Source organism: Pinus tabuliformis, chromosome 8 (assembly GCF_031772625.1).
Source record: "Pinus tabuliformis cultivar Carrire ecotype Pingquan chromosome 8, CPIR1, whole genome shotgun sequence".
NCBI classification, from domain to species: Eukaryota; Viridiplantae; Streptophyta; class Pinopsida; order Pinales; family Pinaceae; genus Pinus; species Pinus tabuliformis.
In genome coordinates this window covers 1679552588-1679561166 of record NC_142294.1, presented here as the reverse complement: position 1 = coordinate 1679561166, position 8579 = coordinate 1679552588, and the positions used below count along the sequence as shown (strand labels likewise).

The following is an 8579-nucleotide window of genomic DNA, read 5'->3' as shown; positions in this document are numbered from 1 at the left end:
TTGTATGAGAGCTAAGAATTGGATGAGAGTTTCCAGATTGAATCATGGAGAAGTTGAATCCTTTTCTTTCTTTTTAATCTTCACCATCTGACTTTAAGCTCACACAGTAATACAAATTATCATTTAGAAAAATAAAAATTGTATCCTATTTTATATATTTATAATCACATAAGAAAAATAAGTAATGTAAAATAATAAAATAATAGTTTTCTTATATAGGAATTGAATGAGAGATTCTAGATTAAGCAGTGGAGATATGCTCAATCCTTGTCCTCCTTTTAATATTCACCATTCAACCTTAAACCCTCACCATCCATCCAACAACCAGCATGGTGGTTTAGGCTAATGGCCCACTTTTTGGGGTATTGTCTTGTTCGTCATTATAGTGGTTAAGTTCGTGATGTTTCTTTGCTCCCCTTTGTGACAATGCCTCCTCAACAGAGAATAGAAAGTCAATGAGGGGGGGCATGTAGTTCAGTTTCTCATCGTCGACGATTATTTGAATGGAATTCAATAGCATCTTATTTTGACTCAGTCCCTTCGGAGGTATGAAAGGAAATTCAACATCTTGAGTCAAGAGATTTTGGTGATAAGCTTCTCTTCTCTAATTTCGAAGTGGGGGTCACATATCTCAAATGGATTCCTAATCCAAGGAAATTTAGGAAGAAGAGATTGCATTTCTTACACTTACTTGCAGTCCACCAACAATTGGATACACTCTTTTGCTTGGTCTTACGAGATAAGCATGTGGATAACTACAAAATTGTTTTCAGGTCAAGAATATATGAAGAGAATGCTCAAGAATGTTCCTTTTTGCCTTGACGATATAGTTTCATGTATGCGCAGAGTGGAGAAGTATGTCATTTCATAATCGGAATTTGAGGAACTCACGCGGCCTCCTGCTTTCATCAATTCACAACCGACTACTACTTCTCCTCCATCTGCTACGTCGCCCTTTCAACAGTGATCATATCATACTAAAGTGGATTTCTAGTGCGTGGTTTTGTCAATTTAAGTAAGCGTTGTCCTTCTAGAAAATGTTGTTACAATTTTATTGAAGGTCTATACTGGTATATCTCTCTTCTCACTCAATGTTATAGTTGGAGGCAATATGGTTGATATGGTATGCGTTGTGCTTTATCCTGTCATAAATAGTGTATAGTCCAACTTTTGAGATTTCTAATGGCATCTATAAGTAGCTTTATTTGCAGGGAATTTCTCTTTTGTTGGAACGATCTTGTATTTATGTTATATCTCATATAGGATAGTGTCCCTGCTCTATTTTTGGTGGCACAGTCTCTTCATGGAACTGGAGCTGCCATGTTCCTTCATTATCATCTCCTAGTTATAAGTTTTTTGGCTCTACTTATAGAGTATGGATGTAACTGATGTTAATATTAGGACTCTAGTTTTGATAACCAACATCTTGAATTCTCATACTATCCATGTAAAATTGTTTATCTATTAATATAATCTTTTTGTACTAGCTTAAAAAAAATACTCACACATAATTCAAACCATAATTTACAAAAATAAAAATTGTATCCTATTTTACATTTAATCGTTGTTCTCTTTTTAATCTTCACCATCCAACCTTAAACTCACACAAATATTAACTAGTAGAACCACATTAATAAATGTGGTTGATAATATTAAGAATTAATATTATTCTCAATAATGTTAAGAATTAATGTTATTAATATTATTATCAATAATATTAATATAAATATAAGAACTGTATTAATAATAATTAATATTATATTATTACTATTAAAAACCCAATTTTATATTTTTACTTCATCTATTTTACTTATAGTTAATTTACAATATAATGCATTTTAAATTTTAAAAATAAAAATACGTCTATAATTTCTAAATTTATTAATCATGGAAGAACCTATCATGGAACTTATTAATATAAACAATATACTTCATAAGTACAATATTTTAATGTCATATTAAGTAAATTATTTCAATGTCAACTAATATGTAAATGAAAAGAAATAAATTTTCATGGTTAAAACATTTAAAGCATTTCTAGTCATGTTATTATTTTATATTTGGGCTATATTTTTTTTGTCAATTTTATCTTTGAGATGCAAACATTTTTTTTCAAATTTTGCATTTTAAAAAAATTTACACAAGAAGAAATTATATCACTCTAAACACTTCTTAGATTTGTGATTAAAATAGATCAATATTGATCTTTAAAGAAAAACTAATAAGATCAACTTGCCATTTGAAAATTTGTTATTGAATGATTGCTAATTAACTTTGGAGGACAATTTCATTCATGTTACCTTACCTAATTCTACACTAATCCTACACTGAAGATCAACTTGCCATTTGAAAATTTGTTATTGAATGATTGCTAATTAACTTTAGAGGACAATTTCATTCATGTTACCTTACCTAATTCTACACTAATCCTACACTGAAAACCTAGGACAGACCAAATTCATCGCTGAGCTAATTTTATACATTTGTATTTGAAAAGTAAAGCAATATTCGTGGCATAAGCGGGTCAAACCTTATACTCCTCATTTGTGTCGCGACACATATTCCTCCGGAGAGTCAAGGTCTCGTAAGTCGACCTAGTGATCCAATATCAAATGCCCAAATTTATCATAGAGGTTGTCCATGTTAAATTTGCCAATATCAGACACTTTTGGCAGCGTATGTTGAGATACTAGTAAAGTAGACAGATAAGTAAGGTGTTGCCATGATTATAGGAAAATACATGGAAGTAAGTTGTTTCCACGATTATAGGAAAATACCTTGTTATATATGGTATGGAAGACTTTGTTATTAATAGAAGAAGAGCTAGCATTTAGAGCTTGTAGACCACATTAGCATTCACAACTTGTAGCCACATTCTCCTAGCGTGAGTAGAAGATTGGAGTGGACAATATAATCTTGGAACACCTTGAGGGACATCTTAACGCAAGAATTGATGGAAAATACCTTGTTATATTTGATTATATATATATGAATGTTATAAATAATAATGAGGAACTTATTATAATTGGAATAATCTCAAATCCCACGGAAATTGGTGGGTGGAGAGCCACTTGACATGAATATAATTTTTTTAATTTATTAAAAGCAATGGATTATTTTGTTAAATAAAATTTGTTTATATATAAATGAATGTTATAAATAATAATGAAGAACTTATTAGAATTGGAATAATATCAAATCCCTAGGAAATTGGTAGGTGGGGAGCCATTGGCACGAATCTAAGTTCTTAAATTTATTAAAGTAATGGACAATTTTGTTAAATAAAATTTACTTATATATAAATTAATGTTATAAATAATAGTGAGAAACTTATTAAAATTGAAATAATCTTAACATGGAGGAAATTATTAGAATTGGAATAATCTCAAATCCCTAAAAAATTGATGGTAAGAAATCATATGACACAATTATCTTATTTTATAAATACATAATTAAAAAAACAAAAATTATATAAAATAAAATAAAATAATATTTTTTAATTTTTAATTTCTATTAAATATATATAATTTAATTTGTTTTAAAAGCTAGTACTGGTAACTTTAAGCAGTCTGGGTTCCCTGGATAAGTAAGGAGAGCCATATTTCCCATGCTATCAGACCATAAATGAATGGGGAGTGTATATGCTCACCGTTCGATTTCAGCATTAGAAAAATCGAATGGTGAGCATATACACGGGCCATTCATTTATGACCCAATAACATGGGATTTATTGGATCCCCACAAGTAGTTGCGTTTGAGAAATCTTTATTTTTTAGCCATAAGATTGACTGACCCAATACAGAATCCATAAGCTGCCAAATTTGATGCATGATGCCATTATGTGCTTCTTTATTGATTTTACCAACCTATACGGTGCTTGTTAATCATGATATTCAACCCTTGTGATCACTGGATTCACATAAAGATCCTACTATTCCTTACGCTCAACCATTGACCCTTGACCATGAGATTGACCAGTGCAATATCCAAACTATAACGTAAACAAGAATTATTTCATCTCAGTACCTTTCTCTAAATGTACGCCGGTGGCCAATTGTAAACATTGATATCACATCTGCTGCACTAAAATCCCACTGACCCAACCATACAGCAGTATTATTCTTTAACAATTCTGTAATAAATGTCTATCTAATTCTCAACAGAACCAGAACCAGAACCAAACAATTCTGTAATAATTGTCTATCTAATTCTCAACAGAACCAGAACCAGAACCAGCTCATCTCGAATATAAATACACAGGTGCTTGCGTTTTTTTCAAGAAATATTGGCATTGTCCGAAACCCTGATCCTCTCCTCAAGATGGAATTGGCTGCAACTATACTCACCATTACAGTTTTTCTTTTTACTATTTTTGTTGGGGTAACCTTGCTTTGGAAGCCTTCACCATGTCTGAAAACTCTGCGGGGGAAGCATGTTCTAATAACAGGAGGGTCCAGTGGTATTGGCCTTGCTATTGCCAAAGAGGCTCTATCTCAAGGAGCTTTCGTTACTCTGATAGCCAGAAGCTCTGCCAAACTGGAGAAGGCCATAGACAAGTTGGTCGATAATAAAACTATCAGTGCTGATAGAATATTCACAAAGGTACATGGATAGGTTTTTCTCATTGTCCTTCATTATTGGATTTTCCAATTCCATACCTTTGGATAGGTTTTTCTCATGGTCTATTATTATTGAAGTTCCAGATTAATTGAGTATTTTTGGAATCGGTAATACAGTTAATTTCAAATTTTATTCTTGAAATCTACAATAGAGTTAATTCCAAACTCAGATTAAAATTAGAATTACTTTTTTCCTATACAGACTGCTGATGTGAGTGATTATGAAACTCTTTCGGATGCGATAAAACAATCATTTCAATGGACCTATTGATGTGGTTGTTTGCAATGCTGGGTGGGCGAGAATTGGATTTATAGATGAAGTTCCCATCAAAGATTTGCATGAGACTATTAACACAAATTTATCAGGGACGGTAAACACTCTGCATGTTGCTCTTCGCTTGATGAAGCATCGCACAGACCAAGCCCATGCCCGACCGCCCATGTCCGTTGTTCTCGTCAGTTCTTTGGCTGGTCTGGTATGATTCATGAATTTGGTTTTTAGGTTGCACATGGTTTTTATTTTTTGTGATGAGAGTTTCAATTTATTAACCCTCTAATTTACCATATAAGAGAATATATATATATATATATAGTTTTAATTAAATTTCAGTAGTGATGTTTAAAAATGTGTTTAATTTATATCAAAAATATATTTTCATAAAAAAAATTACTATCTTATAAAAACTATTTCGTATAACTCATAAACGTGTGGCAATGGACTCACCCTTTTATGGGCTTTGCAGTACGCGCAGTATGGGGCTTCTGTTTATACTGCAACTAAATATGGCGTGAAAGGACTTGCTGAGGCTCTTAGACTTGAATTGATGCCTTATAATATCGGAGTGAGCGTTTTTTACCCTGGGTATGTGGAGACTCCCATCATCGATGAGAGTAAGCAATTTTGACCCTTTAATATGAGCCTACACTTTTATTTCACCAAAAAGCTTAAATTCAGAATTAAAGTATATCATAGCTAGAGAACGTGATGGAATTTTCACTATTACAAATGAGCTGTAATATGGATTCACACATTTATTTTCTTATAATTTAACCAGAGATCTTAACAGCCACCCATTTGCATCCATTAGACTCTGTTTCTTATAAATCTTCACATCTACCCATGTGTAAGTATAAGTAGAGCCTCGTCTCTTGCACCATTCATTTATATTAACGTTTATCTTAGTGGTTAAAAATGCGTTTTTTCTTATATAAAACCTTTAGATTACAATAATTCATTTGATTTAAATAAATTTTCAAACCCTTTAACTTATAAAGAGAATCCGGATGGTCATTTTGCCTTACCTTTTAACTTATAACGAGAATCCGGATGGTCATTTTGCCTTACCAACTCAGATTTCATGGATAAGAATGTGACATGTTTAGCTGCGAAAAGGTGGGGAAATTGTTTATACTAAGGTGTTAATAATAATTTTGAATGATATATAGCTTTAAAATTAAAAAAAATATATATATATATTTTTTTTATTAAAGTCAGTTTTTTTCTATGAAGATATGGTTAGGTATTTAATATATAAAAAGAGCTTAAATAACATGGAAGATAAAATGTTTCCTAAAATTGCTTCAAATTCTAGCCAAAATCAGTGTTGGCTTAAGTAAATATCGCATAAGAATGGCTAAACCATTAGATGCAAAGGAGGATATCATTTTGAAGATGAAGATAATAGACCACACTGGTCTTAAGGTCGGATAGACTACATTGGTCTTAGTGGACTTTAATCATCATCATCATCATCATTAAAAAGATTGTTAAGTCAAATCTCAAAAATCAAAAGTGTCTCTCTTTGGTGACTACTATAAAAAATAAAATAAACATTGGTAATATAAGAACAAATTTTCATGAACTCCATAAAATTTACCCTATGGAAAAAAAATATATAAACTTTTCTAAAATTACATCTATTTTTTCAAATTTTAAATAATGGCTAGTATAGAATTACCATATACCAAAACAATTCCCATATGTCAAAGATAATTCTAACCAAATTGCCTAAGACTTGTATTTGGAGAAAGTACACCAAACACTTAGCTACCTTCCACACATTAAAAAATAATCAATAACTTAACAAACATGCATTATCTTCACCAATAAACTAATAACAAATTAACTTCTTCATCATCCTTACCATAAAAACAACATTTTCATTGACTTCCTTTTCCATCGTCAATTAAATATTATTTAATTTTAACTTTACTTAAAATTTCAAATATACTTTGAATGTAATTCAAATAATGATCACTTACATCATGATTATTATACCAATAGGCATATTTGTTTTAGAATAAAGTTTAATTATCAATAATTATTAGGTGGATGGTAGAGATTTAACATTTACATAATATTTTAGAATATTCTTGGTAATATACACAAACCAAAAGTTGAGATTCATCTCCAAAATAGTTATATTTTTTTTACCTATTTAATGGATTAATTAAATAAAGTGTGGACAAGTTTCATATGAAATGAGTTACGCTTGTTAGTATATGTTATTTAATAAGCCATGGTATTAGCTCATGGTATTGTAACAAACCCTATTTACAAATTAAAAATCTCCTTACTAAAATATTGTTACAAAATTAAGAATATTATTAAGTGTTTTTGAAATGTGAATAAATTTTATATGTTAATTCTTTTTATAATTATTAATAATAACAATAATAAATTAAAATAAAATTATAACTAATCTGTGTTTTGATGTTTATCAAAATTTACTAACTATAATTAAATAACTATCTTAATTATTAACCAAATAAAATACATTTAAAACTTTTATCATTTAAATTTATTTCTACTGACTTACATAATCACAATTCAACTTTCCACACAAATTAATATTCACTTACCAAAACTTATATCCCTATCATCTTTATAGTCATCTTTCTTTCAACATAGTCAATGGCGAAATTGAGCTACTCTATTAAATAAATACCCTAATTAGATAGGATAGCTTTTTATTAAATAAATAACTACCCTAATTATTGACCAAATAAGATACATTTAAAATTTTTATTATTTAAATTTATTTCTACTAACTTACATGTTCACAATTCAGCTTTCCACAAAATTTTATATTCACTTACCGAGACCCATATCCCTATCATTTTTCTAGTCATCTTTCCTCAAGATACATGACTTACCACTAACGGAATTGAGCTTTTAAAAGATATACTCTGAATTTAATGATAGTCGTCTTTCCTCAACCTATACATGACTTACAAAGGATGAAATGGAGAAATCTCTTATATTATAATATACTGTTAATTGTTTATTATATACATGTTTTTAATATTATATGTATAATTTTATTTTAGTGTAAGTAAGAAAATTGGTAATTAGATTCCATACTTACATACATGACATAGGTAGATTCTAACTGTGACAATAATACAATGCAGGTGGTTTAGAGACTCATACAGAGATATTGAAGATGTCAAAGGTATTTGGCTTGTACAATCGCAGCCAAGCAGAGACACCGGAAAAGGTTGCCACCTATATATTGGATGCAACTAAGAATGGAACCTTTATGGTTACATATCATATTAGTGGGTTCATGCTATCAACATTATCACGTGGATTTATACCTGATGATTCAGTTGGGAGGGCTTTCACAGAACTAGTTTTGTATGTACCTTTTAGAATGTTTAGTTGTATGGCTGCCATTTACTTTGAAGTTGTTAGACGTGCCCTCACATAAAGGACAACTAAAGTTGCTTGACTTTCTGGTAAGGTAATGTAATGGCATAACTATTAGACCTGAAGCTTTGAATAAAAGTACGAGTGATAAATTCTCATTGTATGACTTATTTAATTTCTATTGTTAGGATATACAAATTCCTATGACTTTTAAAGTTATCTATGGTCATCCTCTTGATCATATTTTTCTGGTAATTTACTCATTTGAATGTTTGTCACAAAATATGAAATAGGACTCATATTAATTA

General features: G+C 30.2%; 1 pseudogene across 1 annotated transcript; it reads left to right on the top strand.

The window, feature by feature from the left end:
• Positions 1–4268: 4268 nt before the first annotated feature.
• LOC149242672 (3-dehydrosphinganine reductase TSC10A-like) lies at positions 4269–8332 on the top strand (annotated as a pseudogene). Its single transcript, XR_016246013.1, has 4 exons — positions 4269–4602; positions 4822–5095; positions 5363–5510; positions 8034–8332. The product of XR_016246013.1 is annotated as a 3-dehydrosphinganine reductase TSC10A-like (transcript).
• The last annotated feature ends 247 nt before the right edge of the window (positions 8333–8579 follow it).